This window comes from Microtus oregoni, unplaced genomic scaffold (assembly GCF_018167655.1).
Source record: "Microtus oregoni isolate MIOR12 unplaced genomic scaffold, Mior012 000022F_ref0000154, whole genome shotgun sequence".
Lineage (NCBI taxonomy): Eukaryota > Metazoa > Chordata > Mammalia > Rodentia > Cricetidae > Microtus > Microtus oregoni.
Window position 1 is genome coordinate 27,501,009 of NW_024543081.1, and position 22,925 is coordinate 27,523,933.

Sequence of the window (22,925 nt, forward strand, 5' to 3'; positions counted from 1 at the left end):
CCAGCCTGGGTGACTAAGACAAAGACAAAGGCAAATAACAAACAAGTACTTTCAGTGGCAAGTCTAAGAAATTTGTGCTCTTTATATATTCTGGATCTAAACCCTTTAGCTATATTATTTCCAAGTATTTCCTCTCAATTTGTGGCTTTTTAATTTTTTTAGTGATACCTATTTTGGAGTGAGGGTATGAATGCTCTGCCAGCCTGTATGCTGGTATTCCAGAAGAGGGCATCCGAGCAGCCAGTGCTCTTAACCACTGACTCTCCAGCCCCATATTTTTTTGTTTTGTTTTTGTTTTTTGTTTGTTTTTGAGACAGGGTTTCTCTGTGTAGCTTTGGAGCCTGTTTTGGAACTGAATCTGTAGACCAGGCTGGCCTCCAACTCACAGAGATCCACCTGCCTCTGCTTCCCGAATGTTGGGATTGAAGGTGTGCTCACTCCACCCTGCAAGTGATATATTTTGAAGTATTTCGTAGTTAGCATGAGAATGTGGTGGTCTCCTGTTTGAACCTGTGGTCCCTAGTTTCAAACAGGAAAAGTTTCAGGAGGTGTAGCCTTGTTGGAGGAGGTGTGTCATTGGGGGTTGAGCTTTGAGGTTTCTAAAGACTAATACCATTTCCAGGGTACCTCTTGCCTCTTACTTGGATCCACAAGTGCTCAGTTGTGCTGCCATGTCTTTTTCCACCGTCATGGACTCTAACACTGACACCATCAGCCAATTAAATGCTTTCTTTTATAAAAGTTTTATAAGTTTCTTCTATAAGTCTTGGTGATTTGTCACAACAATAGAAAGGAGGCTCACAGGGATATGTGTGCAATGGGATATGGGAGGGAGAAACATTTAGTCTAGTGCTGTAACCACTGATAAATAAGGTGCCTATATAAGCAGTGCGCTTATAACCCCCCAATGAAACCATTAGATCACCAAAAATAAAACAAATAGAAGCAGGGTGACCAGTTAGAAAGAGGAAGGGATCAGACTGGGGTAAAAGCAGGAGGAGAAGAGTAGCAGGGGTAAATATGATTAAAATAATTAATACATCTAGGGAAATGTACATTATATTTAATTAACATGCTAGTAAAACATTTTCACAAGATTTTTTTTTTTTTTTTTTTTTTTTTTTTAGGAATAGTGCTTTTTGACTGCATATCAGAGGTGGAATTGGGAGAATCAGGAGTCTGGGGTAAGCCCCAGCTACTCAATTGTGTAGCAAGTTCAAGGCCAGCCTGGGTGACTAAGACAAAGACTAAGGCAAACAACAAACAAGTACTTTCAGTGGCAGGTCTAAGAAGTTTGTGCCTGACAGTAGGCTCTTAGATTCACTCCAGAGCTGGGCGGTGGTGGTGCAAGCCTATAATTCCAGCATTTAGGAGGCAGAGACTAGCGGACAAATCTCTGTGAGTTCAAGGCCTGCCTGGTCTAGGAAGCAAATTCCAGAATTGTGACACAGAGAAACCCTGTCTTGAAAATAACTCCCCCCCCCCAAATATTTACTACAATGTTTACTTGAAAAAGTTTCATGATTTTTTAAGCTCTTGTCATTGGAGCAACTTAAAATAACTAGAAATAAGTTTCAAGTTCATCTTTTCTCATGTGGCTATCCAATTGCATCAACATCAGGTTTGTCATCTGTGATAATCAGTTGATTGCAGATGAATGTGCTCATTTCTGGACTTTGAAGTTGATTTTCATTGATCTCAGTGTCTTTGCTAGTTCCATATGAATACTACCTTTGTTTTCATGTTCGGGGGTGTATATATGTGTTCATATGTGTGCTTGTGTATGTATGAGCTAGAGGTTGATACTGAATCTCTTCTATCACTCTCTACCTTTGAGACAGGGTCTTTCATTGAACTTGGAGCTTTTCAGACTGGTTAGCCATCAAGCCCTGGGGGTCTAACTGCCTGTGTCTTTCTAGGTCTGGGATTATGGACACATATTACAAAGTTTGACTTTATATGTGAGTATTGGGACTCTGAACTCAGCTCCCCCATACTTAAATGGCAAACACTTTACCTAGCCATCTAGTTGCCCATTTCCTAGTGATAGCTTTTCCTACCATATTTTAATAGTTAAATAATAACAACAACCTCCTTCTCTTAGCTACCTTCCTTTTACAGGACTGAGGATTGAATCCTCACACTGCTAGCAAACACTCTACTACTAAGCTGTATTCCTGTTGTAATAAGAGAGGCAGGGCTGCGTCCCCAGCACCCTGGCCGCCTGGCTAGCTTATGCTCCGAAATAACAACACACAAACTGTATTCTTTTAAACACTACTTGGCCCATTTCTATCTAGCCTCTTCTAGGCTAATTCTCACATATTAATTTAGCCCATTTCTAATCATCTGTGTAGCACAGCTAGGTGCGCTTACCGGGAAGATTCTAGCCTACGTCCATCCTGGGTCGGAGGTGTCTCAGAGAGCAGAGCTATCGCATCTCTGCCTGGGAGAGAGGAGCATGGCGTCTCTGCTCCAGAGAGCAGAGCTGTCAAGTCTGAGCTCACTTCCTCTTCCTCCCAGCATTCTGTTCTGTTTACTCCTCCCACCTATGTTTTAACCTATCAGGGCCAAGCAGTTTCTTTATTGCTTAACCAATGAAATCAACAGATTGATATATGACACTCCCACATCATATTCCTGGCTCTTTTTACTTTTTATTTTGAAAGAGTTGTCTAGACAGCCCTGCTCTAGGCACAAGGATGGCTGGGATAATAAACTTACAGTGCAGAGCACAACAGCTATTGATATGAACAATTAACTGTGGATTTAAAAAATATTGTCAGTCGGGCGGTGGTGGCGCACGCCTTTAATCCCAGCACTCGTGAGGCAGAGGCAGGTGGATCTCTCTGAGTTCGAGGCCAGCCTGGTCTATAAGAGCTAGTTCCAGGACAGCTAGAGCTGTTAAGCAGAGAAACCTGTCTCGAAAAACCAGAGAGAGAGAAAGAGGGAGGGAGGGAGGGAGGGAGGGAGGGAGAGAGAGAGAGAGAGAGAGAGGAGAAAGATTACTGTTGTCTTCAAAAAGATATTGAGAAGGGATTGGGCATATATAATAAATGGATAATTTATAGTACTTTATAAATATTAATGATTTGAGGGCTAGAGAGGTGCTTATCGGTTATGAGCATGGGCTGCTCTTCCAGAGGCCCCAGTTTTATTTCCAGCACCCACATGGCAGCTCTCAACCGTCAATAACTTTGGTTCCAGGGGAATCCAGTGTCGTCTTCTAGCTTCTGTGGACACCAGGGTCACACTTAGTGCACAAATGTATATGTAGACAAAACACTAATACTCAAAGCTATAATTTAAAAAAAAAGTCTCGAAAAATCAAAAAAACAAAACAAAACATATGATTGTTAACCATTGATCTTTGTCCTTCACCATTTTCCTCCATATTTAGAGTTTTTGTACCTATGTACGTATTATGCTTTTTTAAAAAAACTACAGTCCATTGTGTAACCCAAGTGACTTTGAACTGAATCATCCTGTCTCAGCCTCCCTAGGGTTAGGGTTACAGGCTTGTAGTCCTGGTCTTTTATAGTACATAGCTGTATTTGAATGTGTCTCCTCCTAATCTGATTTACAAGTTCAAGCTTAAATAGTCAAAATGTGAAATTAGGCTGCTTACTTCTTAAGAGTAAGTAAAAATAAAAGGGCAAATACAAGGCTTAAGCATGTGCAGCAAATGAGAGTTACTGCTGGAGAAGCTGGGAGGAATTCCTGTGGTTTTGTACTTTTCAGTGATACTGAGAAACCGCAATTGTTCCTTCAATTCTTTGTTGCTGTAGATTAGGGAAGCCTTTTTAAGGATTTAAATTTCATTTCATCATGTATCCTTTTGTTACCAATTGATGAATAGTGTTTAAAATGCCTGCTTTAGGGAAAGAATATTTTCCTTTTTCAGCTTAGCAGATATGCCAATATAAAATCTTTTAAAAAGTTATTTAACCAAACTTGAAGCATATGAAAAATCTCTTTGGAATTTGTTAATGCTAATGGTGATTTTTAAACATACAGGCAAACTCGACTGCTCTAGCTTTCTCTGTCACTCTCCTCTAGACGTAATTAACTACTTCTCAGTCTTGCCATAGCAGTTTAACCACAGAGCTCTAGTGTGGCGTTTTATTTACTTACACAGTATCGTAGCAATTGCTTTACCTGTCATGTCCTAGACAATGAACATCTTGAGGTCTTTTTACTCAGCAATTTGACTGTGCCTTGCATCTATTGTATTGGAGGACAGAGCCTACCTATATTGATCTTTGTTGAATTTTGAGTAGTTTGTCTTTAGACTAAGTGACAAGGCATTTTATTTTATTTTGTTTTTATTTTTATACGTTTACTTTTCTGAATTCGTTCTGTCTCTTCTTAGCTTGGCTTACCTGTGGACTGACCACACAGCATCTTTAAAATAACTCTTGAGACATGGCATTTTAAACAGTTTTTAAAACATTTCTCTGATTGCTAGCAAGATACACAGTAACATGCCATGGTATTTCTCCAAAGTGATAGTTTGTGGCCGTTGAGTTATTTTGGCAGTCTGGGAAAACCAGCACCTCTAAAGCTATTATGAACACTTCTGACAATTTTATTTAAAGTTTTTTCTGTTATATTAATCGGTAATAGAAATTACTTGTTTGTCCAAATGTTGTCAGTTATCTGATGTGTATATGTTGATATATCATTTTTCTACCCAAATCTTTTTAGCAGAATGATCAGTCTTTGTGGCCTTAAGCATAGATAAGTTGCATTTCTTCCAGTCTCTTCTGTCATGTTTGCTTGTCATTCATTAGAGTATATGCACACACTGGAGTCTGCAGTGTATCACTGTGTTTCAGAGACTGAAGTAACAATAAATGGACTCTGATTCCAACATCTGTCAACAGAAGGTGCCAGATGTTTTTCATGAGTGATTTAATGGTGAATCCTCAGCCTATACTTGGAATATATACTTTTAACTCTACTTTAGCACTGCCTGCTTTCTAAATTTGTTAAAACTCTAGTCTGTCCATTAATCTAGATGTCTTAATCAAAGTTCTGTTTCTGTGAAGAGATAGACACCATGACCATAGCAATTCTTATAAAGGAAAGCGTTTAATTGGGGCTGCCTTACAGGTTAAGAGGGTTTACTCCATTGTTTTCATGGTAGGAATCATGGTGGCATGCAGATAGACATGGTGCTGGAGAGTTGCTGAGATCTGCAGGCATCAGATAGACTGACTTGAGTACTAGAAAACCCAAAACCCACCCTTAGTGACACACTTCCTCTAACAAGGCCACACCTCCTAATCCCTGTCAAGTAATGACCAAATATTCATATCTTTGAGCGTATGGGAGCCATTTATAATCAAACCACCACACTAGTATTGACAGATTATTATGAACTCAGTACGTTTAGTATAAATAAATGTTATTTCAACAGTAACTTTTTAGGATTAAAATCTTTTTGGATGGGGCATTTTTGAGCTGTGTGTTTCTGGAAGCTGCTACTGTAGCTGCAAAAAAGTAGACGTTTAATGAGTATTACTAATCATAGTACCAATTCATTAAATGCTTGCTTTGTATTTTGCTAAATACTAAAAAATGCTTTTTTACCAAATACTCATAAATCCTAATTGACACAGCACAGTGCTGTAGGGAAGCTGTTAACTCCATTTTCCAAATCAGAAAATCTATGTTACAGGTAGCAGTTGTCAGAACTAAAATTCAAACTGAGTTAGGGCTGTAGTTCAGGGATAGAGAACTTCCCTGGTACTTTTGAAGCCCAGGGTTTGAGCCTTAGCACTGCAAAGAATTGAAACTGCATTCTGACAGGTTTCAAAGTTTAGATCAAACACGTTCCAACTTTATGTGATGCTGTTTCATTTCATTGAAACACAAGTACTAAATATTGAGTAGGGTACAAAAAATTTGAAGGTAAAAAAACTCTTTTTGTCATTTGAGTCATGTGGATTCCTGCTAGAAACTATGTCTAGGAGGCAGTGGCATAAAGCCATTTTTGCTTGACTAAGGGGTCTCTGAAGCTCAAGGCTATATATAGGATTTCCCAAACTAAAGAAGAGTAATCCTGGGACCTGTAACCTGGGCTTACGGAAATAGTAGCATAAATGGTGCACAGTTCTCAAGCATCCTTTCTACTGCCATGGGACACAGAATCCATGGGATGATGCACCCTGTAAGGATTTAAACCAGTAGAAAGTAAATAAGTAAAAGTAGATTTGTGCTTTTTTGAAAAACAAATCTAAATAATTTTTATGAGTTTGTTTTCCTTCAGTAACATGACTGTTGTGTTTTAAATGTGAAATGTCCACAGATTGAACACTGGTCCCAGGTTAGTGGTGTTCTTACAGAGGTGATGGAGTCTTGAGGAGCCAGGCTGGTGGAGGTGGGTTACTGCAGGGTTGAGGACTGAGGCTTGTCAGCCAAGTTCTGACTGCCATGAGTACCCATGCCAAGGACAGAGCCACTCTTGCCACCAAGTACTTCCTGCCATCAAGGATTGAACCATTTAAGACTGAGTGAAACATTCTTCTCTTTAGTTGCATCTGTCAGGTATTTTGTTACAATGAGAAGGAAAGTCAGAGTAAGTGGGTCTTGAGTAAGTGGGGTCTTGCTCAAGTAAATAACAGTGACAAAAAAGTAGCAAATGTAGTAACTAGGTGAACCATGAAAAACGTGAGTGAGAGTGCCTGGGAATTAGAGAGATTTCTGTTTCTGGTGGTTGGAGTCAAAGAGCAAGGCCTTTTGAAATTGGGAGTAGTTGTAAGTTAGATGTCTAAGGACAGAAATGTTTCAGAAGAAAGGTGCTCCTTTCCACGAGATTCCAGGCTTGCAGTGGCTTCTGCTGTTAGAGAGGCCTCTGGAGTTGAGGTCTTCTAGAGCAGTGCTTCCTAGTCTTCCTAATGCTGTGACCCTTTAATGCTGTGCTGACCCCAACTATAAAATAATTTTCATTGCTACCTCCTAACTCTAATTTTACTACTGTTATGAATCATGATGCAAATATCTGTGTTTTCCGATGATCTTAGGCAACCTCATCCCCCAAAGGGGTTGAGACTTGCATGTTAAGAACCAGTGTTCTAGACTATAAACACTAGTGTATATTATAGTCACTTGATCTTGGAAAATGCATCCTTAGAAACAAGTTGTAGAATTTGATTGTGGTGAGTTTCAGAATTGGTACTATAAGCAGACTTAGATTATTTAGTACATGAATAATTTGTTTAGTTGACAGACATTAAATAGTATATAAAGCACAGAATTTACTGAACTCTACCATCAGTAACCACTCCATGATACTGTCACTTCAATTATAGTGATAGACATCTATTACTCATCAAAAAATTAGTTGCATCTCTTCAGAATCCATCTGCCCTATCTAGGTTCCTAACAATCACCCTATTAGTTACTTTTTGTTACTGTGATAAAATACCACAACCAAAAGCAACTTACAGAAGAAAGTTTTAGTTTACAGTTTAGAGGAATAGAGTCCATAATGGGGACAGCAGATGGTTGAAATAGGAAGCTGGTGATCATATTTTGTTGGCACATTAGGAACACGGAATGAACCAGAAGTGGGGCGAGGTTATAAATACTCGAAGTCTGAGGTATGTAGCTGAGCATAAACTTGTCATAAGATGTTCAGTGTTTTTAGTTAATAAGACATTAGCATGTTTTCTATAGTGACAGTTTGCAGTAGTTGGGTGTTATTTGATCGTCAGATTCCTTAGTTGCTAATGTCTCCAAGTGCAGGTGCCTGCAGAGGACAGAGGAAGGCAGTGAATTATTTGGAACTGCCCTTACAGGGAGTCTGATGTGGATGCTGGGAACTAAACTCGTGTTTTATGGAAGAGCAGTTAAATGTGCTCAACCACTAGTAGTGTCAGATTTCTTAATTATTCATTCAGTCTGATGCTTGTAAAGTGTCAAGACCACAGATAGTTTTTCTATTTGTTTATTTTTGTGAGTATAAATGTTTGAAACATTTTTACAGCTGTGGTTCATTTTGAAAATCAAATCACCCTATCCTACCAAATTAATTATATATATATATATATATATATATATATATATATATATATATATATTTGTATATTAGGTTCTAATCCTTCCTCTGGTTTATGTGTCATTAGTATAGCTCAGTGATTTACTATTTGGTTTCTTTAAAGTGTTCTATTAAACAGTTCTTTTTGTTTGTTTGTTTTGAGACAAGGTTTCAACCTTGTATTCCAGGCTTGTTTTAAACTCAGTCCTTAGCCTTAGGCTCTGGCTGTGGACTACCATGTTAGTCTTAAAAGTTCTTGATACTAGTTTGATCAAATTTATTAGTGTTTTCACTGATGGGTAGTGCTTTTTTTTTTTTTAAATCATTTCTGTGAGCACTTTGCTTGTTTCTTCTTTGGGGCCATAAAAAAGCATTCTGTATTTCATTCTAAAAGTTGTAAATTTTTTCTATAGGATTAAATCCCACAGGAACTTATTTTTATTTATGATATAGTATGGGATTTTTTCTTTTTCTTTTTTTTTTCTCCCTCCCTTTCCCTCTCACTAGGGATTTTTTCTTATGTGAATAATTAGCCCACCCCATTTGTGCATCAATCTTCTGCACATGGAAGCACACGCTTCCATCCTACTTTGTGTGTGTGTGTGTGTGCTTGTTATTGGGCTGGGTATCCTGTTTCTCAGTAGTGTGTGTTCTTTATGCCAATTTGTCTGTGTACCAGTACCATGAGGTCTGCTATAGCTTATTGTATATCATGAAATCTGTTTGGGCAAACTGACATACTTCATTCCTTGGACCTTTTGATTGCTCTTAAATTTTTCTTTTTTATATAAATTTCAGAATATTAAGTTCTACCAAAAATTATTTTGAGATTTTGCTTAGAAATATCTTTAGTATTTATGTGAGTTTGGAAGAATCTTTTAACAAATGTCAGTCATTTGCTGTCATTATAGCCTCTGTTCCTGGTAATGAACATGGCCTTGTCATCATGGCTTTGTCCATAACGTTTTATACAGCTTTAGATCAATTCCTTATTCTGATTTTAATCCAAATTTTTATATGAAGATAAATTCTTTCTCATTTTTCACTTGAGATAAGCACAGTTGGCTAGTCATGTGTTGGTAGTATATTCCTATCAAATGCTTGAGCTCTAAAGTATGTTTGTTTTTACCTGTGTCAGTAGTTCTCATAGTGGGAACTAAAGGTTTTATTATTTCTTTAAAAAGGAAGGGAGTGAAGAGATGACTCCGCCACATACTGCTTTTCAGTACCTTCTGACCTCCACAGGATCTTGCACACGCATGGTATAAAAGCATCACGCATAAATAAACAAATCAGTTTAGTATTTTTAACCCTTTTTTTCTTAACTTTACACACTGGCTGTGACCTGAAATACAGTGTTGAGTAGAAGGTGATGGCAGTGGACAGACACTCTTGTCTCACTTCAAATTTGAAAGGGAAAGCTACTATTTCTTCCTTAAGAATTATGTTTATTTAGGCTTTTGATTGAAATAGATGACTTTATTTTGCAATTTTTATTTGACTCAATATGTTTTGTTTTACCATAAATAACTGTATTCTTCATTGATAGCCCCCTCTACATCTTTTGAGGTAATTTATATGGTTGGTTTTCTTTAATTTGTTAATTGGATAAAGATAGTTGTAGATCAATTTAACATTGCTGAGATAAGCCACGATCTTTTGTCATGATTTAAAAACAAATAAAAATTTGAATTTAAAAATCAAACAGCATTTGGAATTATTTTGGACCAAATGCATTTTTTGCTGGTTCTTACATTTGATTAGCTATTTATTTGATTTGATCCTATGTTGACCTTTAGGAAAATACTGTTTTCTTTGTATATGGAGTTGAAATATTTTTCATTTGTCAATGCCTTTTATTACTTATTATTTCTTTAAAATTGAATCACATGTTTAGATTTTATAAGAGCATTTGAGCATATAGTACAGATAAAATGAGCAACACCATTGTGTCTGTATCTCCTAATAAGCACTAAAGTTTTCAGAATCTGAATTTGCAGAGTTTCAAAACAACTTAATTTGTTTTATGGGAATATATATCATAGGTCGGCTTGGCCTGACTGAAGTATCTCCTCCAGAAACCATTGTATAGTCTTTGGCTTGTTGTATATTCTGAAACATTCCTTAGTTGAGTTGAAGTTATCAGAAAAGTTCCACTGTACAGTATTTACACACCTGTAACCCCAGAGCCAGAAAGGCAGAACCAGGAGGATCCCTGGGGCTTATTCAAGTTGTAAATAAAATCCTAGTTTGTCAAGATTTTATAGAGAATGGGATAATTTAGCAAATTTGCGTGAAGTCTTTATGTATTTACTTTTATATGTGTTTACTATTTTATCTACCTGCTCTAAGTTGTAATTTTTCCTCCTGATTATGAATATTAAGGAACTATTGACATTTTATATTTTATTCACTTATATTTATTTTTGTGTATATGCCAGACTTATGTGCACCATATGTGTGTAGGAGTCCCGGAGCCTGGAGTTACAGGTGGTTGTGAGCTGCCATGTAACCTGCTGGGAACCGAACCCAGATAGATCCTCTGTAAGACCTGTAAAGCATGCTTAACCACTGAACCACTTCTCCAGCACTTTTCATTTTTAATTGACTGGTAATAGCTATCTGTTATAAATTTCTTATCATTCTTTAAATTTTAGTATATTATTCTTCCAGTAATTAATAAGGCAATATTTTTGAGATTTCTCAAAAATCAGCTGTAATCCATCTACAATATATTGGTTGCAAAAGGTCTCAGTTTTCCATGAGATTATTCTGACACTGCTCAGTAAAGAAATCTTTTATGCATAGTTATAACACCTTCCTCCTCTAGAATATGTTTGAACTTTGTATTTCCTGTTCCATCTTTTCTAACTCTCACCCATTCTTCAAAGTTCACCTTAAGCTGGGCAATGGTAGTACACACACCTTTAATCCCAGCACTTGGAAGGCAGAGGCAAGCAAATCTCTGAGTTCGAGGCCAGCCCAGTCTATAGAGAAGATTTCCAGGACATCTAGGGTTACACAGAGAAACCCTATCTCAAAACACAAAAAAACAAACAACCCCATAAAGTTCACCTTGGACAAGACATGAGAAATTCTCTCCTAGTACCTAATTTCCATGCCTCACCTCTAGGTATAAATACAAACACACTCTTGTCTTGTTTGCCAGAGCACTGTAGGGAACTGTTTCTCGTAATACATTTTACGTTATATATTTTAACTTTCATAATAAATTGTGTTTTGATTCTTGGGAACACTATTCTATTGCTGTGAAACACCATGAACAAGGCAACTTATAAAAGAAGCCATTTAATTTGCGTCTCACAGTTTCAGAAGCTAGTAGAGTCCATGAGTCACATGGTAGGGTAGGCATGACTTGAAACCATATCTGAGAGCTTACGTCCGATCATAAGCATGAGGCAGAGAGAGGAAGAGCAAGAAGAAGACTACATTGAGAATGCTGTGGGCTTTGAGGTTTCACACAGTGACACACCTCAGACAAGGCCACATCTAATCCTTCCCAGATAGTTTTGTCTTACCTTTTCCTGGAGGTAAAGGAATGATTTTTAACACTTAACTTGGAAAGCTTCTTGGTTTGTAGATACTAAGTGGTGCTTGGATTACTCAATTTAAATATTACCTACAGTTATTTTTGTCTTGATGTTTTATTCCAAAGGTAAATGGATATAATTTAGTATATTATATATATATATACACCAATATATATTATATATTATTAGTATTTTATTAGGTACTGGTTTATTAAGAGCTTGATAATGTGACTTGAAATTTTGTCATGGTTTTAGGCATGTGGTACTTACTGGTTTGTCCCTGTGGCTTTTTAAAGTGGCTAGCCAAGCCACTTACTTCTGGTTGGCCTTAGGGAAAGTAGTTAGTTTTTGCAGGAAAAAGAAATTAAAAAGCTGTTTATTCCACTCGTATTAATAATATTGATCCAAGAAACATTTTTTGTGGATAGCCACAGTGATGTTAGGCTTTGATCATGAATGACTCACATATGTAGGTGGAAGTGAATGGTTTAGGATTCATACTCTAATAAATTTAGATTGTGTGAAGTTCTAAGACAAGTTTCAAATCAATGGATTAATAACTAAATATAGTCTGCAGAGTATTCTGTTTGTAGAAAGGCCGGACCTGAAAGCTTGAGCTATGTAGCAGTTCAATAAAGCTGTGAGACAGAATGCAGTCCTGAAGGGAGCAAAGGACCTAGGACTGCCACGGGCATGTCAATTTCAGGAGTTTGAGGAAATAGGGCATTAAGAAAGGAGATTGAAAAGGACTGTTGATTGGCGTTGGATGACTTAGAAGACAAATAAACTGGTTTCATTCCCAGAAACAGCCTAAGACAGGTTTTTGTGAAAGTCTCTTACAGTGGGGGGTTAGGGTTAGGGCTGGGCTGTTACTGACAACTAAGTGGGAGGTGGGGAAGTGAAATGGGAGCAAAGGCCTTATTGAGCAGGTCACCTTTGCGAGCAACTGAATGGTTCTTGAGGAAGTTCTTTGAAAAGACAGGAAAACCACCTTCAAATAGGAACCAAGGAGAGTATTCATCCACCAGCTCTCCTGTCCTGTTTGTTATTCTTTTGGTCCCTGCCCTAGCCACGCCCACTCCTTTTTAACCTCTGTCCCCTGCCGGCCATTGGGCCCCCTCCCTGTGTGTCGTCGTCGTCGTCGTCCCCCCCCCCCCCCCCCCCCCCCCGTGTACACATGGGGCTCTGCCTCTCTCTCCCTTCTCTCTCTCTCTCTCCCTCTCTCTCTTTCCCTTTCTTTCTTTCTCTCCTTGTTAATAAATTCTTATATGGCTATTTCCTGTGTTTATAAGTCTGTTACTGCAGCCACCGCCAGCGCAGCGCGGGCCCTCCAGCGCCACTTTTTCTCATGGCGGGCTCCGCCAGCCCGCCCCAGGGATATTTTTTAAGAATAAGATTGGTCAAAATGTTGGTTAACATTGGCCATAACGTTAACACTTAAGTTTTACGTTTTCTGTCTCTGTATTTAGAGTTCTATGGGCATCTTTTAGGCACATTCCCACAGCAGACAGTGAGCCAGAGAACGCAGCCGAGATTTCCCTGGAGTGAGAGTGTGAGTGCACAAGAGATGTCCCGTGTTGCCTACTCCCTGTGTTGTCTGCTGGTGCTGCTCACAATCCCTGTGATACAGGGGTTATGGCATGGCTAGCAGGAGTCTGTAGAAAGAGGCTCATCCCCGCTTTCTTGGTCTTCCTTTGAGCTAGTAGTACCACAAGCTTTTTCCTGGGTGACCTGGCCTTCTTACTCAAAGGTCCAGTGCCTTTAGTTGATTTATCCTTTTGTTGCAGTAACTCCCCTCTTGTTTGCATTGTGACATAGCATCCATAGGGTCTTATGGTTGTTAGGGTTAGTTTCTTGTCCATCCTCTCACTCTTCTATCCATGTTAACACATTGTTTCAAAGTAGGGAGTTGAAAGTAGCCAGAGAACAGTTAATTGCTTAGAGTTCTGCAGAGCTCTCCTGTGTTCCCTGGAGAAGACCTTCTCTTTCCTATCCCTGCCCTTAAAAAAAGGTGGGGGCAAACAAAACTGATCTGGAAGTTTTGGATGAATGGACTTTATTGCTTCTGTCTATTGACTCATCAAAATAAAATGTCAGAGACACATTTCAGCCTGTGGAGAACGGTGTTAATAAGATCATTTGCCATCTGGGAAAATAAATGCCAAGGTGCTACCCATGGAAATACATGGAAATTGTGTTTGTTTAACCCAGGACTCCCGAGTTACAGAATAAATAACTAAGGCAAGAAAATTTCACATAAAAGTGAGTAGTTACATTAGTCAGATAATTTTATATGTGAGCTGTTTAGTTGCAATGGTTATCTTAAAGGTGTTCTTAGTCATAAAATGATAACTAAGCCATTTGGAACTGGTAGAACCCATGTTGAAAGCACTCTGTGGCTTACTTTGGTTTTCTCAAATCTGCCATTAGCAAATGATGGGCTATTACCATAGAATGTGAGTTTTAGCACCTCACATAAGACTGACATTGAAGATTTTGTCACCAGGTGAACTTCAGCCTTGGTAAGAAGATAGAAATAGATCCCTTTGGCCCCTGTGATAAGGATATAGAAAATAACCAATTGTCTTTCTCTTGTTAACCTTTTCATACACAGTGATGAGTTATCTTCTTGGGTTACTGTTTGCCTCTGAATGTCTTGAATTCTGCATCCTTGTTGTTTTACATTTGTTGGTGTTCTTGTAGGGCTAATATGATACTTTACTCGAGGTAGGTCCTTCATAAAGATTCATCTAAGGAAATAGATGTGTAAACAGCATTTGTGAGGGTGTGGTGTATATATGTAATATTTGTGCTTGTTTGTGTAGCTGGTTGTGTGTGCAAATGTGAAGGCCAGAGGTCAAAGTTGGATATTTTCCTTAGCCTTCACTTTGTGTGTTGTGTATGGGGGGGGGGGGGGAGTCTATTTTGGGTAGGCTGGCTGGTGACCTTGGGGCAATCTGTCTCTGTGTTCCCTCTCTTCTGATTCTGGGTGATAAGGGATGTACTGCCGTGCTCCACTCTTTATGTGGGTGTGGGGAACTCGGGGTACTTATGGTTGAAGTTAGCTGTAATGACTTATTTGAAAGTATAATGTTTTAGACTCTTCCCTTTTTTTCTTTAAACAGATAGAAGGACAAGGACAGAATCACCAGCACTGGCTGAAGGTAAATATGTCTTTGGAAGAAATGATTATTGAAACATAAGTGAAAATTATTTAAATATAAACTATATTGAATAAATGTAATTTAGGAAAATTCTTTTTATACTGAATTACTAAAAGTATGTTTAGATAATACTATGATTTTTGGCTTAGAATAGGGAATAATGGTGAACATGTGAACTATTAAAAACTTACTTACAACTCTTTCTGTCTTTCTAATAGGAGAGGTGTATGTTTTTCTTTGGATTCCTTTCTCTGTTGTTTATCTGTAAGCTGTAAAATTGATGGATAGAAGTACCTCTATACTGGGAACTAGAAAGGAAGATGCTTTTATACATTATCTTAAATAAGAATTCTGTCTTGTTAGTTTTAGTCCTTTAAAAAAAAAGTGTTGAAAGATTTTAGTGAGATGGCACAGCAGGTGAAAGAAAGTACTTCCCGTGAGTCTGAAACCTGAGTTGGAATCCCAGAACCTAGTAGGGGAAGCAGACGACTGATTGTATCAAGTTGTCTTCTGACCTTAAGGTGTACACTCAAACATGCATATGTACATATACACATACATACTAAGTAAATAGTGATGATTAAGTAAACATGTTTTTAAAATGTTAGAAGTAACAACAGAAACAGTAATTTCTGGAAAAGAGCATTTGGTAGGCATTTTAGGGAATGGCGGGTCTATGGCAGTTTGTTTGATTACAAAAGCACCACCAGCATTGATTTTTTTTTTGAAGGGGCCAGGATTGGGTATTTGACTTCATTTGTGTTGTGGAGATACTGAGTTCTTTCTATAAGTGTGCTCCGGCCTCATTACTCCATTTTAAAGATGTTCCCCAAAACTGCAATTTCAGGTTTTTTAAAGGAAACTTTACTGTTCCACCAATTGCTGGTTTGGCCTAAATCACTGAATTTGTATAGTTCTTAGTTCCCTTTCATAAGATTCAGGAGTTGAGTTTTTCCTCATCATTTCACACACCCTTTGTGTGCATGTTTTTTTTTTATCCTTTCTCATTTGTGTTCTTTTCTCTTTTATCCCTACCAGCAACTTTGGACTTAATGGTAGAAATATTAAAAGCAATAAATTAGTTCAATTTTTGCTTACATAAATATTTCTCACTTATGCTTATGAAATTTTAAAAGCTATAATATGTAATAGCAATTTTTGTTAAGTTTTTATGATGTATGCTTAAAATAATTGTTCTTGTAATGGCTTTAAACCATTTAAAATTTTATTTTACAAGGGAAATACTTTTTTGTTGGGTGGTGGTGGCACATGCTTTTAATCCCAGTACTTGGGAGGCAAAGACAGGTGGATCTCTGTGAGTTCCAGGCCAGCCTGGTCTACAGAGCGAGTTCCAGCACAGGCTCCAAAGCTATAGATAAACCCTATTTCGAGGGGAAAAAAGGGAAAATACTTTTTTAAAAAAATTGTATGTAAATCTGCCTTTAAAAAAGACAAACCAACCCACCAGCAAATTTACATTGTTACTTTAAATGCTTTGGAGTTTGAGGCTAACCTGGGCTATATATTGAATCCTGCCTCAAATAAAATAAAATTTACCCAGGCGTTTGTTTTTACTCTTCAAATGAAGTAAAACCGTATTTTTAAAGCTGATATAATTTTAAAAATACATTTTTTTTTGTATTACCACCTTTTTGGCAAAATATAATGAATTGCCTCTACCAGAGTCTTATTGGCATTATAAAAGGTAACAATGCATAAGTGTAGAAGATTATTCAGGTACATATCTTAAAGATTATATTCCTGAGCAGAGAAAAAATGCTTTTTGTTTTTGTATTTTGTTTGATTACGATGAGCGTGGAGGAGTTATATGTAGGAGAATGATTTTTAAGCTTTAGGTGTAACAACAGGGGAAACGGTTTCACTATGCTAACTTCACAGATTATGTCAGACCTAGGAAAGACATCTGAGTACTAGGTAAGGACATTCTAGCTCCTATGTCCTGTGACAGTCATTTTTGCAAAACATCTTCCTGCTGAAGATTCTTTTTTTTAATTAGTTTTGAATTTCTTTCATTATACCAGCATTTAGTAGATAAAGTACCTGTGTCATCTAAAGGACACATTGGGTAAAACAGTTAATAATCACACCATGGAAAGGTTGCCTTTAGTCTACAGTGGTAAAGAAGCTCTTTATGGTAAGTGTCTTCTAAACATACAAGCTTTGCTCTTTAAAAAGCCAACCATCATAATTACTAGTTAGGAGATGTCTATAGGTTTTACCCCTGTGAATATATGTGTAATAATCTAATGGATAACAGTCTTTCAACTTCCATTTCACATATTTGAAGATACTTATAGGGCTGTTCAGTAGTTATGAGGGTTGTTTATATTTGGTTATGGGTAGCCTCTGAGAATTGGAACAATTGGAGTGAAATTAGCACATGAGGGATTTAAGTTCATTATACAGATTCTGGGATTCCTGAGTCCAGCATTTATGTCATATTGTGTATTCAGTGAATGGCTATATTTTTTTCCCATAAAAATTGTCTAAAATCGAAAATTTAGATTTAGCTGGATATCTACTTGAATATTATAGGGGAAATTCAGACTACGGTAAAAGTGGCTGTGATCTTTCCATTTTAGCCTGGATGGTTCCTTCCCTAGTGTAAGATTTTCATATTTATTGGTAATCAAATTAATGTAAAACTATTTGACATGATGTCTTACTCCTTACAGGAACATTAAAGCAAGAACCCTCAGTCTACATAGAAAAGAAGGGACAGCTGAGTTAGGAGAGTACTTTATCTTTAACTGAAATTAAGAGAAGACACTGGAAGCTCAAGTTTCAATGTCAGTGTTTCAGCCCTAGTGAGATCACTAGCACTGGACTTTCATTCCTGCCTAGGAAATTTTGACAGATTTAGCTCCTCCCTCTTTTTTCTAAAGAAATCTGAGAGTATAGTATAGAATTGTAATGTCTCTGTAGACCTTAGTCTCCGTGCAAAAACTAAAACATAATGCTATTTTTGATAATGTTGGTGTTGAGGATTTTAGCTCTTGCTCTAAACATGTTTACAAACAATGAGCATCGTTGAAGATGATGTGTTCATGATGATAAAGAGTTTTATGGGAAAATGTTGCAGTCTGTGTCAGCTTAGTATCTTAGCAATAAAGATTTGCCTTCCAGCCTTGCTCTTGATTTCCTTAATCTTTGTGGTGTTTATTTTGGAATTATAATTTCATAGGTAATACAGCCTATAAACTTATCCCCTAACTTACAAATTTGTACTTTGTTTTATGGGATGACCATCATTTAGGTATTTGCTTTCTTGATGTTTTAAGTTTTCTTGACATACTCATCGAAAAGTTCATGAATTCAAAAATATTTATTGAAATAGACTGTGTAAGAGTATGTCTGCTATATAGTTGTTTGAAACCTGAAAAGGATGAACGCTTGTACAGGTTTAGCCAAATTTGCTGTGAATCATGTTGAAGAACTAACAGGTTTTGTACTTTATAATCTACTCTGAAGAGTACAGAGAACTTTTATATAAAATAGCCTTGATTAAAATACCATTCAAATGCAGAGAGAGAAATTATAGACCAATCTTACTTTCAATCTAAAGTAGAATATTAGTAAGCCAAATCTAGAGCCAGGCATGATAATTCACACGTGTATTCTCATCCTTCAGGAGACTAGAGGAGGAGTATGCTGAGTTAGAGACCAGCTTTTCTATCTAGAGACCCTGTCTCACCTAGCAGAATATAACAGAACAAAAAATGTTTACTGAATCTAAGCATACACCATAGCCACTTTAAAAATAGTTTTTTTCCTGGAGAATTAAAAAACAGTTTAGCAGTAGAAAATGAATTTGCTATAGTCCTAGATTAGGTGACAGTGTGGTTGACACTAAGGTGGCAATGCTGCCTCACTGAAGTATGTATTGAATGTAAATCACGGTCTCTAGGAGTTTGTAGGGGTGGGAATAGAAGGGATGACTTTGTCAGTATGTATGGATGCATGTTCATATAGGTATACACAGAGGCCAGAGTTCATACCATCCACTTTGAATTTTAGAACAGAATCTTATTGGCCTGAAATTTGATACAGGCTGTACTGGCTGAGTCCCACAGATCTGCCTTTCTCTACTGTGCCCAGCTTTTGTACATGGTTTCTGGGGATCTGTCTTAGTCAGTGTTCTATTGCTGTGAAAAGTTACTTTTCTTACATAAAAAAAAAAAGCAGCAGAACATTTAACTAGGGATTACTTACTTTCACAAGTTTCCATTATCATCATAAGGGGAAGTATGGCAGCACACAGGCAAACATAGTGCTGGAGAGGTAGCTGAGAACTCTACATCCAGATAGCAAGAAGAGAGAGAGTAACACTGGAAAGCCCACCACCAGTGGCATACTTCTTCCAACAAAGCCACACCTCCTAATCCTACTCCCTAAGCATTAAAATGTAAGAGTGTATAGTGTCCGTTCTTATTCAAACAACCACAGGTTCAAACTGAAGTCCTTACGCTTGTGTGACAAGCACTTCATTGACTGGTATCTCCCCAGCCCATTTCAGAATTTTCATAGAATTTGACAGTCACACGGAGAATTAAAGGCCAAAAATAGTTGAGGTAATTCTGAAGAGATACTACTTAAATAATGAGCCCTGAGCACAAAGAAAGGGTTATAAATTGAGCTGTTACTATAAACAAAGTTGAGAAAAGTTAAAGACTAAATGAGGAAGATTTCCCTTGAATGTACGCATCAAAAACTAATATTGCAGAACTCCATATTTAGAATTTTAAAACTTCAATTGGAGAGAAAGATGGCAGTAGACCAGTTAGCATTGAGTTAAGAAAATCAGATCAACCTGGAGACCTATATATATGAATGACTCCAAAAGTATTAGAAATATTGAAAGTCTAAGAAAAACATGAAATACAAGTAGTGAAAAGAAAAGAAAGCCAAGCCTGGTAGTGCAGGCCTTTAATCCCAGCTATTTAGGAAACCAAGGCAGGGGAATTACAAGTTCAAGACCAGGTTTGGCAAATTAATGAGACCCTTCCCCTCCACCCCCTAAATAACAAGAGCACTAGGGAGAAAACTCAATGGTAGAGATTTTGCCTAGCATACACAAAGCTGTAGGTTCAGTCTTCAGGATTGCTTCAGCCTACAGAAAAAGGAAAACTTAAAGACAGTCTGCTGCCATCATCCTATTCACACTATTCAGCAGTTGCTAACCTGACCCAACTGGGCACTTTTCTTTCCTGCCTGCCTTCTCTTTATTCACCATTGCTTTCCATTGGCATAACTTAGTAGAAACTGGGCTAGGAGGGATTTAAGGAGAAATGCCATACACAGATTGTCAACACTAGTGATTAAAAAGAGCCATAGAGGCAGTGCAGCATGTAATTCTCAGCCCCATTACTACAGGTGGATGGCCTGTAAATACAAAAAGAGGCACAGTGTTTTGTTTTTGTTAGTTTTTTTTTTTTTTTAAATTTGGGGAGGAGGTTTTAAGGCAGGATTTCTCTGTGTAGCCCTAGCTGTCCTGGAACTAGCTCTTGTAGACCAGGCTGGCCTCGAGCTCACAGATATCCACCTGCCTTTGCCTCCTGAGTGCTAGGATTAAAGGAGTGCACCACCACTGCCTGGTTTGTTTTTTGTTTTTGGAAGGCACACACTTTTAATAGTAAAATGCAAGTTATGTTACAGCTTTATTCTGGGTGGTAGAGTATATGAATATTGCTTTATTTTTTCCAGTTACTTCTCAGTTTAAATAAATAGCAAACAAAGAATTAAAATTTATTCTCTCTGGGTAGTCTTAAATCAGTCTTACTGAGACTGGACTAGATCCTTTGTTCATGGTTTCCTTTATTCATTTCACAGTCAGTCTGCTATCTCTATTTGTCTCTTGAATTCCTGAGTACTAGATTTTAATTAGTCACCATCACTAACAGACATTATACACGACATATAGAACCATTTGTGTCTTTGCATAATGCTAAATCATTAAAATAAATCATGTATCATTTGCTAAATAAATGTTGAGAATTGGGTTGGTGCCTGAATTCTAATCTAAGCTTTTTGGTCAGGCATACAGGAATGAAACCTATGTGCCCTGTAATGTTTTTAGTTATTTGTAAATACAAAAAATACATTATTTGTATATTATAAATCTAAAAATAAGAGATTCCTTTGACTCTACCAATAATTGAAGAACTAGAACATTATTGGAACCTTTTGAGTTGTCCAGTGTTTTTTTTTTTTTTTTTTTTGGTTTTTCAAGACAGGGTTTCTCTGTGGTTTTTGGAGCCTGTCCTGGAACTAGCGCTTGTAGACCAGGCTGGTCTCGAACTCACAGAGATCCTCCTGCCTCTGCCTCCCGAGTGCTGGGATTACAGGCGTGCGCCACCACCGCCCGGCTTGAGTTGTCCAGTGTTATGTTTATCCCCTCAAACAGGTACTATATGTCATATCTATTAATGTTGTCACATGGAGTTAACTGATCAAGTTTCTGTGGTGTTGTTTCTCATTCATCTAAGAAGTTTGTAGCTAGAGTTAGTTTATTTGTGCTGTATTATAATTCTCTGGGTACATATAACAATGCACTTTTATATTGAGCACCACACTCTTTCTCAAAGTAGCCATCCCAGTTTACACCTCCATCAACAGCATTTCCATTGCCCTTTTGTTTTTACATCAGTGTAGAACAATTTTGGAATATATACTAGAATAAAATCAACTTAAAATAGCGTGTTTCCAGATTAATCATCATTAAAACTATTGGCGTATATTTATTTTATAACACAGTATATGAAGGAAACCATAATTCAAAGCAGAATACTTAAAAAAAAAATCAAGGGTGACATTTTCATTCTTACATAGGACAGAATATTATTTATGATATGAATAGTAATAAATTTGCCACCCTTTTGAGTTCATGAAAAGAAATTTAGTTAATGTAATTATTACTGTTATGAATTTCAGAAAGTGTTAAGTTTAAGAAAGTGAATTCTGAATATTATGTTTTTCAAGAGGAATCTGACACAGCATTCTGAATAAGCTCATGCTTACCTGTGTGTTCTTTGTTAGCTGGAATGGCTGAAGGCTGGTCCAGTTAAACTCAAATGCTATGAATATCGATATAATATCATGGTTGTGGGTCACCTCTATTTCCATGTACTGATCTCTCAGTTTATTATATTTCTTATACATAACTTCATATCGTCATGAGTAAATTTATATAGTTGAATTAAGTGTCTTCGTTTTAAAATTTAAAGTTGAAAGTATATCCACTAGATGTCACCATAGTAGAAATGTATGTAGCACATGTGTCCTGTGCTTACACAGTGGAAGGTGCAGTTTTACCAGCAAACTCACTTGAAGTGAGTCACAGATTGTGAGACTCTGGTGATAAAAATTCAGCTTTTTCCATACTAAAACTCAACTTTTACTATACTAAAATTTAAAATTTTTTGATCTTGGCATGTGCTGATAATTCCTGGTGAGAGATTACTCTCCTACAATGGACACTTATTTAGTACTTTGTTGGAAGCTACCAGGTGCTGTGAATTGAACCTGGGCACTCTGAAAGAGAAATCAGTGTTCTTAACCACTGAGCCATCACTACAGCCTCCATCACAAGGGTTTAGACTTTATATTATGACAAGAAGTGATTGTGTGGTTTTTATAAAGAGGAAGACCACAGTCTGATTTAGATATGTTTTAAAAGACCAGTTTATCTTATAATGAGAGATTGTCAGAGAGAAAAGAGTAGAAGCAGGGTGGCCACATAGAGTCTTTGAAGTAATCCTAGTAAGAAGCAGTGATGTCAAGGACCGGGATAGAGGAGCAGTAAGCCTAATACCCATTAAACTAGTGACAAAAGAGTGTATTGATAGTGTCATTATGACAGCTGCTTCTGATAGGGAAGCTTTGATGTAATGGTAGGTGTAAGAGGCAGATAGGAATGGATTGGAAGATTGAAATTTGAAAAAGTAGAGAAGGCTGATGGCAGACAGTGTACTTACCAACCAAGTTGTGAAGATGACAGGAAGTGGAGCGCACTGCACAGCACTGGAGCAGACAGAATGTGCTGAGCTGTGCAGAGCCAGTCTTCAGAAGGAGTAGGTGCAAAGGGAGGAGCCTGAGGTTTCTAATAAAGCAAGTGGACTTGGATAGCTTTGCCTCATTTTAGAAGTT

General features: G+C 37.4%; 1 protein-coding gene across 7 annotated transcripts in view; it reads left to right on the forward strand.

Moving 5' to 3' along the window:
• Cyrib (CYFIP related Rac1 interactor B) overlaps positions 1-22,925 on the forward strand; it is a 125,167-nt gene that overhangs the window by 73,651 nt on the left and 28,591 nt on the right. For all 7 annotated transcript variants that reach the window (XM_041672116.1, XM_041672112.1, XM_041672111.1 and 4 more), the window contains one exon: positions 14,721-14,759. The gene's annotated coding sequence lies outside the window, so the exon portion shown is untranslated. The remainder of the gene's footprint in view (positions 1-14,720; positions 14,760-22,925) is intronic.